We start from the raw sequence: 10,234 nt of genomic DNA, 5'->3' as shown, positions 1-10,234 counted from the left end.
AAGCATTTTACTGTATGTACTACAATTTTTAGAGCATTTGATACTTCTTTCAACTCCCCCAAACTTATTTTCAAAGAATATTCTGAATAGTACTGAGTCTAGTGTTTGAGACAATTTAAAGATAATTAAGAGAGAAGTGATGACTAAATATTGCAAGGGTTCAAATAAAATTAGGCTATATAGTCTAAAAGTTGGGTTTCAAAGGATAAAATTTCATCAAGGTTGGCTTGAAAGGCTCAAACGGTCCAAACAAGAGTTGACTAAATCATTTTCAACATTCCATGTTTCCTAGCATTTCGCCTCAAGAAACTACTAAGTCAATCCTAGAGACTTAAACTTTCATGCATGGCTACCTTTCTTAAGGAAAACAATTTATGGTACGATTTGCATGCTTTATTTAAAATACATTTATATCATTATTTAGCTAACATAACAATTTATTGAAATAATAGAACTTTATTTATACTGAGTTTTAGCATACTTAACAAAATTTCAAATTATTGAATAAAATACATCCTAATCATAATTAAAAGAACTATTTATTCGGAATGGAAATAATTTTAATTTTTCGGTCCCCCTACTTAAAATGAACAATGTCCTCATTATTTAAAGTGAATTGATACTATACACTAGGTAGGATTCTAGAAAAGAGTAGGTGAGTCAATTTGACTGCTTAAGTACCAAGCTCTTTCTAAATCCAATCCTAGACATGTATATATCTATTGCCACACTCTATACTTCGCGACTTGTTCAATTTTATTAATGATTTCCATCTCTTGTTTTATTATGCAAAAATTCCTAATTAACTTTATCCTAAAGTAACCTAAGAACATAAATAAAATAAAGTTGAGATCCCCTCTTTATTTATTTGCAGATCCTTCCGAATTCGACTCATCTTTTGCTCCATCATTATTGTCTTTGCATGAATCGCTTCGCTCCTTTTTCGATAATGGGTTCCATGGTTCAAATATGTAATCTGGAAACTTAGGCACAAAAATAAATCGGTCATTGTAAATTTTCATAAGAGCACTTCCCATCTAGTCATCCCTTATTTTTGAGAATTTCCAGTAAGCTTGTTGCTGCCACTACATATGTTGCATTATGTCCATTAACTTTGACAACTCATCTCGAAGATCTGGGCGAGTGTAACGTTGGGGTTTGTGTAAGTGTACACAGTCGTTATCAAGTAATAAGTAAGTATCGAGTTATCGTCTCAATAGGGATTGTATTTCTGCTAAGTCACTTAATTTGTAAAATTATATTAACAATTTGATAAATAAAAACACAATATAGTTGAGAACTAGTGAATAAAATATATTAAACTAAATGCAATGATCCCTGATGCAAATTATCCTAAGTATGTAAACTATATTAATGAAATAGATTTTAGTAAAATTAAATACAATTTGCAACAATTATAACATAAATAAACTAGGACAATTACTTTAATTAAACTCAATTTATGATCAACATGCTTAATAACATTCAGAAAAACATTCCACGGCAACTCGATCTTTCATGAGTCTGGAAACCACATTAGGTCCTTTCGAAATCTTTTACTCAGTAAATACTCATTTTACTGATCCTTATTTACTAAGGGTTTCTTAGCATTCGTGTGAGGTAACAAGGACATGTTAGGTTTGAAACAATTTAATCACACAAATCTAAAAACTATGCAGATAACAGAACTTGGTTAGAGTTGTTATGCAACCTACAATTCAATCGGGTTAGGATCTAAATTGAGCATGCACATTTCAATTCTGCGTCCATTAGCCGTAGTCTGGTTAGGATTACTCAGCTAATTCAGGTGCATTTCAATCACGTATGAACAAAATACAGACTTGATTTTTATTGAAAACATGATCGATTGAGGCACAAACATTATAAGCATGATTCAAATAAATATTATTTATTCAAAATAATCATCCTAGCTTAAATAAAATTAAGCTATCATTGTTGTAAACAAGAACAAAGAACACATAGCAAACATCTTTAAATTAAATTTAAAGAAAAGAAAGATTAAACCCAATTCAGAGTGGCTGTCAACCAAGACTCTTACTGACGAGGCTCCTTCACTTCTTTACGTTCCTACTTTGCTGATGGCTCTCCAAGGTGGCCAACCAAGGGTTCTTTAAGAGGCTTAAATGCTAAAATCCTTATGCAAGGATGATAAAGGGGAAAGATAGATAAAATAGTTGAGAGAATGATGAATGAGTGAGAGATGATGGGATGAGGGATGAGTGATGATTAAAAAAGTGAGAAATGAGCTCTAATTTATAGGTGAGGCAAGGGAGCTAGTTTGCTAAAATTAGGAGTGTCCATCCTTTGAAACCTCCTCCAAGAGTGGTCGGCCATGAATTGAGGAGATGTGGCTGCTTTTTCCTTGATTTTTGGTCAATTTGAATGCCACAAATTCTAAGGACTAAGACTCGGTCTCCAGCAAATCTTCAAGTAAATCTCTGATTTCTTTAACTCTTTAAGGGCCTTATGTAATTAAACCAAAAATTGGTTTATAATCAGCCATGTGCAGCTGAAAATTGGGTGGACTTGGTCCCCACTTTGGACAGTTTTGCATTTAGAAGAAAACTCTCAGAGCTATCAAAAATAACAGATAGTTTATAGGATCAAATGAATTAATTTAACCACTTTAATTAATCAATTTACTTTATTAATTAAACCCAATTTTATTAATGAAATATTTAAAATGAATTATTAAAATATAACATTATATTTTATTATTTAATTTAATCATGCATGACCCATTTCATACCTTAAAAATATAATATGCTTAAATTAATATAAAATAAGCCATTTTATGCATGAAAACTATATAATAAAATAAAAAATCACATTTTAATAATTTCTATGTCCTAATTTCATATTTTCACATATTTCATTAATTTATTAAACAATTACTTGGTTTACCAATAATTTTAAGTAAAAAGGTGATGAATTATATAGGAAAAATCCTATATATTTTTCCGTTTACACACCCCCAAACTTAAATCATTGCTCGTACCGAGTAATGTTCATGCACAGCACAAGGTCTTGCTAAGGCAAATTTTTCTAAGAGTGTAAGTAGCATAAATCTTCGTCTCATATTCATGCATCAACAAATTCATGCTCATAGATCTTTTTTATTAAAAAGCAACTCATATACAAACATTTTGAAAATTTTATTCTAAGTTTCAACATATGCCAACATGAATCATAGTTTGCATATATGTCACAGTCATAGATAATATTATTCATTCATCACAATTTCTCATCAATCAAGCAAACAATCATAAGGCTTACTTATGATCTTCATATGTTGAACTTAATACTTCCTCTCCACTAATCATCAAATCAATAGGTCTTTTATAAGGTTGTAATGGGGCTTGGTTTAAAGGTAGGGATTTTAAGAGATAGGACATTTCGGTTTCAAAAGTCTTAACCTTTAACTTGTCCTGAATTTCTCGAAATTCAACCTTTTTCTTCACATGAACCTTTGGAACACCCCCAAACTTATTTTGAACTCAAGTTCATATATTTTTCCTTTTTGAAGACTAGGCGAACTTTTCTTCGCTCTTTCTTTGTCTTTGTAATTTTTTTTAACATGAGCACATACATCTTTATGAAAATTTCCTCAAATGTTGATTCCAAAGACACTTAAGTTAAGATAGGTGCACAAAATTAGGATAATTTTAAAAATATGGTAACCGGCTTATAATGTAGGTTCATTTCAAAAATAGGCCTTAAAGCTCAAAATTGTAGTTTCAAGGATCTAATATCATAAGGTGGGCTTGAAAAGGCTCAAACGGTCTAAAGAAAAATGGTGCCTATATAATTTTAGATTTTTATGTCCCCTAGGATTTCACCTCAAGAAAGTTACTAAGTCAATTCTAAAGATATAAACCTTCATGCATGTCTGATCTCAAGAGAAACTAAGTTTTCATGGCAAACATTACGTAAGACTAAGATCATAAAAACATTTCATTCTTCATGATAGCATACAATCACTCAGATAAAATCATCATTCATGCTTGCATACAAGATATCTTATTAAAAAGAATTTCTCTAAACATTCATTTATTAAGACATGCTTATGAAAGAATGATTTGAAACATACTTCAAAATTTTAAAAATTTGAGCAATTTATTTGCCTTAGCCCCTTTAAAAAGAAGCAATTTATTTGCCTTAGCCCCTTTAAACTGAACACCAGGTAAGTTTATAAAGAAAGAGAGGTGAGTCATTAAGACTGCTTAAATACCAAGTCTTTCCTAATAAACCAATCCTAGACATGTTCATTCCTATTGCAACATCACTTAGTCTTTTTCCTTCTAAAGAAGTATTTATTCATGCTTGCTATATTTTATTTTACAAAGATTAAATCCTAATTACTAAAGAAAAAAATTCCTAAAGACCTAGAAAATAATGAAAATAATAATAAGAACAGAATCCCCCCTTTTATTTTTCTGACTTATTCCCTTTGTCTTCATTAGTTCCATCTCTGCTTGCATCGTCAATATCTTTCATCCATGCCTCAAAGATAGCATCTGGGAACTCAGGAACAAAAGTGTTAGAGATATTCTTAAAAGTATTTTGAATTGAATCATCCCTAATTTTTGCATATTTCCAGTAAGTTTGTTGTTGATTGTGCATGAACTTACACATATCCATCAAAATTGACAGCTTCGATTTCTTTGAAGTACTTGTAGGAGTCGGCATTGGAGTCGTAAATTCTAGTTCAACACTTAGCTTGACTGGTTCTTCTTCTAGCTCAACCCTTGGTTAAGAGTTTTCAGCTCATTCAACTGGTTGAGGACTATTTGGTTCCTTATCAGATTCTTCTTCTTCAGTGTCTGTAACTGAATCAGCTTTAGTTTCAGTTTTATTTATTGACTCTTCAGTTTATGGCTCAGTTGGTTCCTCTTCCTCGCCTCGGTTCAGCTCATGCACTCTCTCTACTAACCTTTCAAGATCATGACTTGTGATGCACCCTTGGACATACTGCCCCTTCAAATTTGCTTGTGTTTTAACACGGGCCCTTAAACAAAGTGAAGTGATTAATGATGGGAAATAAGCACTTCCTGCCTTCTTTTTAGCACAATCGTGAATTTCCTTGTGGATAATTTTCCCAACATTAATGGATTTTTCTATCAAAATTGCATATAACAAGAGCATTCATTCCATCGAGATGGTGGAGCTATGTGAGATAGGCATAAAACTGTAGCAAACAAAATAAAACCATACCTTTGCTACTGGTTTCAAGTATTCTCTTCGACAAGAATGGCTCCCATACTTTCTTATAATCCATTAGGGTCCGACTTTTTCACAACATCAAGCACTTGTTGAAGAAAATTCCAATTGATATTGTTCATCATAGGGTAGTATTCATCTTCCTCAACATCAGGTAAATTAAACAAATCATTGATGGACTTAGAAGTAATAGATACCTTTTTCTTTCGAGCGATGACTTCAGTAGCATCTTGTGTAGTCAAATTAGCATAGAATTCTCAAACTAGTTCATCATTGGGAAGTGAACGAGCATCACAAAATCGTTCCCACTTGAGAGCATTTATTATCTTTTTAATCGGCACAGGGACAACCATCACATCATTGCTTTTCAGGTTAAAACCTTTTTCTGGCATCATAGGTTGATGCTTGAAGATTGAATCAAATCGCTATTTTACTTCTTCATCGATCAAAATCGGGTTTTCTGGAGTACTTTTTGACGATCTAGTTCTTTTGCGAGACATGGTATTTTCTCAAAAAGTTGACAAAGTTTCTGCTTGCAGAAGCAAAAGGGAAATCGGCAAAAGAGGGTGGATCTTACTTCAGCAAACTTTGCAACGGCGAAGGAGTTACGGCAGCGGTGACAATGTGTGGCAGTAATGGTGGTATACGACAGTGATAATGACTGCATGCGGCAGTGACGTCAATGCTTCGGCAATTCTCTTGTGGCTGCACTAGGTAGTTTCGGCGAAAGAAAAGAAAAGCGCTAGAGATTCCTTTCGGGATTTGAGGCTAGTGGCACAAAAAGAGAGAGTTTAAGGAATTTTAGGGTGTAAGCAAATTACTTTGAGGAATATGAAAAATTAGTAGAATGGAGAGGGGTTTATATAGGGAAAAATTAGGGCAACATGTAGTAAAAATTTAGGTAAATTAAAGTTACTTGGGCGGCAAAAATGGGTGTGACGGCAAGGGTTAAATTTTTCCCTCCTTTTTGCTATCTTAGGCCTCAAACTCAGACTGTATCTTTAAAAAAAACTGATTAGTACTTGGTTCAAATTTAACCCCCTTTGTTAACATAAAAATTCAAAATTTAAACTGAACAAAATGAAACTTAAAAATTTTAATTAGAAAATTTCTTCTTAACAAATTATATTAAATTTATTCCCAGGAAAGGTTGGAGGGGTCACAGCGGTCTCACTTAAGTTCCAATCCCCTTAGACAGAATTAATTAAATGTAATAAATTAAGAAAATATGTTCTAATTATTTATTTATTTACACAATGAGTTCATGAAAAATTAAGGGTCTGCTAAGATGAGCGAGGATTCAATTCACTCAACTTCACCATCCCAGTAGTCTTTGAGACGTTGACTATTAACTTTAAACGTACATCCATAATTGTCATATAATTTAATAGCTCCGTAAGGATAAACTCGGTAGATGGTATAGGGTCCTTTCCATCGGGATTTCAGCTTCTCAAGAAATAATTTTAGCCTTAAATTAAACAACAAAACCTTTTGACCTTCTTTAAACTCGCGAAGTTGTATATGAGTATCATGCCATCTCTTTGATCTTTCTTTACACAATTTGCCATTCTCATAGGAAAACAACCTCAGCCCTTTCAACTCATCGTGTAATACCCCTTACCCGTGTTCCTCATCAGAACAGAGTATGAAGTATCATTAGAACACGAATACGATAAATTAATTTTTTTTAACAAAAATTTTGAAATAGTACTCTTTATAAATACATTACCTCACCTGCAGAATTTCAGATCATAATCCAACCAATTCTAATATTCCAACCAACATTTATATTCTCAATTATATTCAAGTTATACACAACACTTTAACTTTCATCACTAGCATTGTATAAAATAAATTATCATATAACATACACTAACATTTAAACTAAATACTTTGTAACATACAACATCTACTTAAGTCATCTATACATTCCATAATTTGGAAATGTTGATTACAAAATACCAAAATATGTGGATAGTGTTGATGAGTTCCCGACTATTTTCGAATTCCGAGTTGAACTGGTAACACTATAAAACAAGGAAAAAGGAAGAGGGGTAAGCATATAGCTTAGTAAGTGAGTAAGTGATTAATAAACAAATTTCTAACATGTTTTCATAGATGATATAATTTAAATCACACATAATTTCATTATTTGCACAATTTCCAGCAAGTTGTTTTTATGCATCACAGTCACTAAATTATTTTTATGTGGAGTTACAAGACTCCAAATAAAGATACATAAATTTTAATTGAAACTAGACTCAAATATATTCTTACCGTAAAATTTTCAGAATTTTTGGCTTGGCCAATTAGCACAGTCTATTCATTAAAATCACCCCTGTTTCACTACCCAACATCACTGACATCTCTTCACTAAAAATGAATTATCTCATTGTATAGATCTCAGATGACATTTTGTTTATTTTATTTGAAAATAGACTCATTAAGTATTTTGAATATATAAAATATAACTCATAATTATTTTTACAATTTTAATTATTTTCCAAATTGAGCAGGGATTCAAACCAATCCTATCCTGCATCACTAAAATTCAAATATCTCAAAATATATAACTCTTTTCTTGCTCTATTTCTTTTATGTAAAAATAGACTCATTAATATTTTATTTCATATCTTATTCACTCTCTAATTCAATTTCTACCTTTTTTGTGATTTTTCAAATTCACACTACCGTTACTGTCCAAAACAGTTTTATTGCTAATTCTACTTTTTCATAATTTCACCTTTTTACTTTTAATCACTATTCCATTCAAAATTCACTTTTCCATTTTCAAGTAAATATTCAATTCAGTTCCACACATATATGCACTTATAAATCACATAGTCATTTCATCATATCATGCATTTCACTTAATAAATTTCCCGTTGAACATATCAGACTAAAAATAGATTTCTCGGTGGCCTGCACACAGTCCGTACCACCTTTGTGTAATAACAGATTCTGGGTGGCCTGCACATAGTCCGTGCCACCCTTGTATCTTAACAAGTTATCGGTGGCCTGCACACAGTCCGTGCCACCCTTGTGTCAAAACAGAATATCGGTGGCCTGCACACAATCCGATCCACCCTTGTGTCCTAACAGATTATCAGTACACATAGTAGCCTGCACTTAGTTCAAGCCACATATGCGACCTATCAGTCTGGTCCACGTAGTGGCCTACACTTAGTCTATACCACACGTGACCCAATTATGACCATTCATATCTTTTCTATTCCGAGTTTCAAACGGAAATTCTTATTTTTCAATCTTTTACCAATTCTTCTCTAACCAATCTTAATTTATAGTTTGCAGCATAAATTTGTTCCAAATATAACACATATCTTAAATAAAAAAATAAGACACTTAAGCATAAATAAAACAATATATTATCTACATACAAACTTACCTCGGTGCAAAATATTGTAGCTTTTGCAATTTAATCCACGATCTTTTCTTTCCCCGATTGAGGTTGACTTGTCGTCTTTCTTGATCTATAATAGAAAATTTAGCTTTGTTTAATATTCACATTTATCAAAATAGTCGTCAACTCAACTTTTGGAAAAAATTATGATTTTGTCCCTAAACTTTTGCATATTTATGTTTTTGCCCCAAAGCTCGGAAATTAAATTTTATTACTTATTCTTACGTTTTATAACATGTTGAACACTCTTCCCTTCTATAGAAACATCCAATTCTCACTCTAACACTTACTTATGTACATTAAGTATTTTTACCGATTATGTTATTTTACTCGGTTTCACTTAAAATCAACTAGCAAAAATTGTTTAACATAAATTCTAGCTTCATATTCTACCATAAAACATCAAAATACATACATTTCACATATGGGTAATTTTTCAAATTTCAACCTTAGTTCGAAATAACAATAGAAATAGGTAAACCGAGCTACAAGAATCTTAAAAATACAAAGAACATTAAAAATGGGGCTAGGATGTACTTACAATCAAGCTTGAAAGTGACCGAAACCCTAGCTATGGAGACTTAGAAATATTCAGCCAAGCATGGAAAAGATGGACACAATTTTTACCTTATTTTCCCTTTTTAATTCATTTAATTACTAAATGATTAAAATGCCCCTAATTAAAAAAATCCTATTTCACTTATTTAATGTCCATTTTTGTCCATCAACTCACTAATGGTCTAATTACAACATAAGGACCCCCAATTTATACTTTCATAACAATCAAACACCTTTAATATATATAACTCAACTTTTACACTTTTAAAAATATGGTCCTCTTAACTAAATTGAGTGCTCAAACGTAAAAATTTTCGAACGAAATTTTCACGAAATCTTTCCGTGAATTTGTAGACCATAAACATATAATGATAATAATATTTTATTTTATCGGATTTGTGGTCCCAAAACTACTATTCCGATTAGGCTCTAAATCGGGCTGTTACAGTTCTCCCCCTTTAGGGATTTTCGTCCTCGAAAATCTTACCGGAAAAGAGGTTTGGGTATTGTTCTCTCATAACTTTCTCCAGTTCCCACATAGCGTCTTCTATTCCATGTCTTTACCACAACACTTTTACTAAAGCTATACTTTTATTCCTCAACTGTTTAACTTCCCCGAGTCAAAATCTTTATCGGTTCCTCCTCATAGGTCATATCCGATTGAATTTCAATTTCTTTTGGAGAAATTATATGTGAAGGATTAGAACGATAACGTCAGAACTTCGAAACATGAAATACATTATGTATCCTTTCCAACTCGGCTGGCAGAGCTAACCGATAAGCTACGGGCCCAATCCTTTCAATAACCTCATATGGTCCAATGAAACGTGGACTCAATTTACCGTTGCGACCAAATCTCAGAATCTTTTTCCACGGATATACTTTCAAAAACACTTTATCGCCCACTTGAAACTCAATCTCTTTTATTTTTAAATCCACATATGATTTTTGTCGATCCGAAGCAACACTCAAACAATCACGAATTACCTTCACTTTTTCTTCGGTTTCTCTCAC

This window comes from Gossypium raimondii, chromosome 10 (assembly GCF_025698545.1).
Source record: "Gossypium raimondii isolate GPD5lz chromosome 10, ASM2569854v1, whole genome shotgun sequence".
NCBI classification, from domain to species: Eukaryota; Viridiplantae; Streptophyta; class Magnoliopsida; order Malvales; family Malvaceae; genus Gossypium; species Gossypium raimondii.
The sequence above is the reverse complement of the archived record's forward strand: the minus strand, read 5'-3'. Positions refer to the sequence as shown.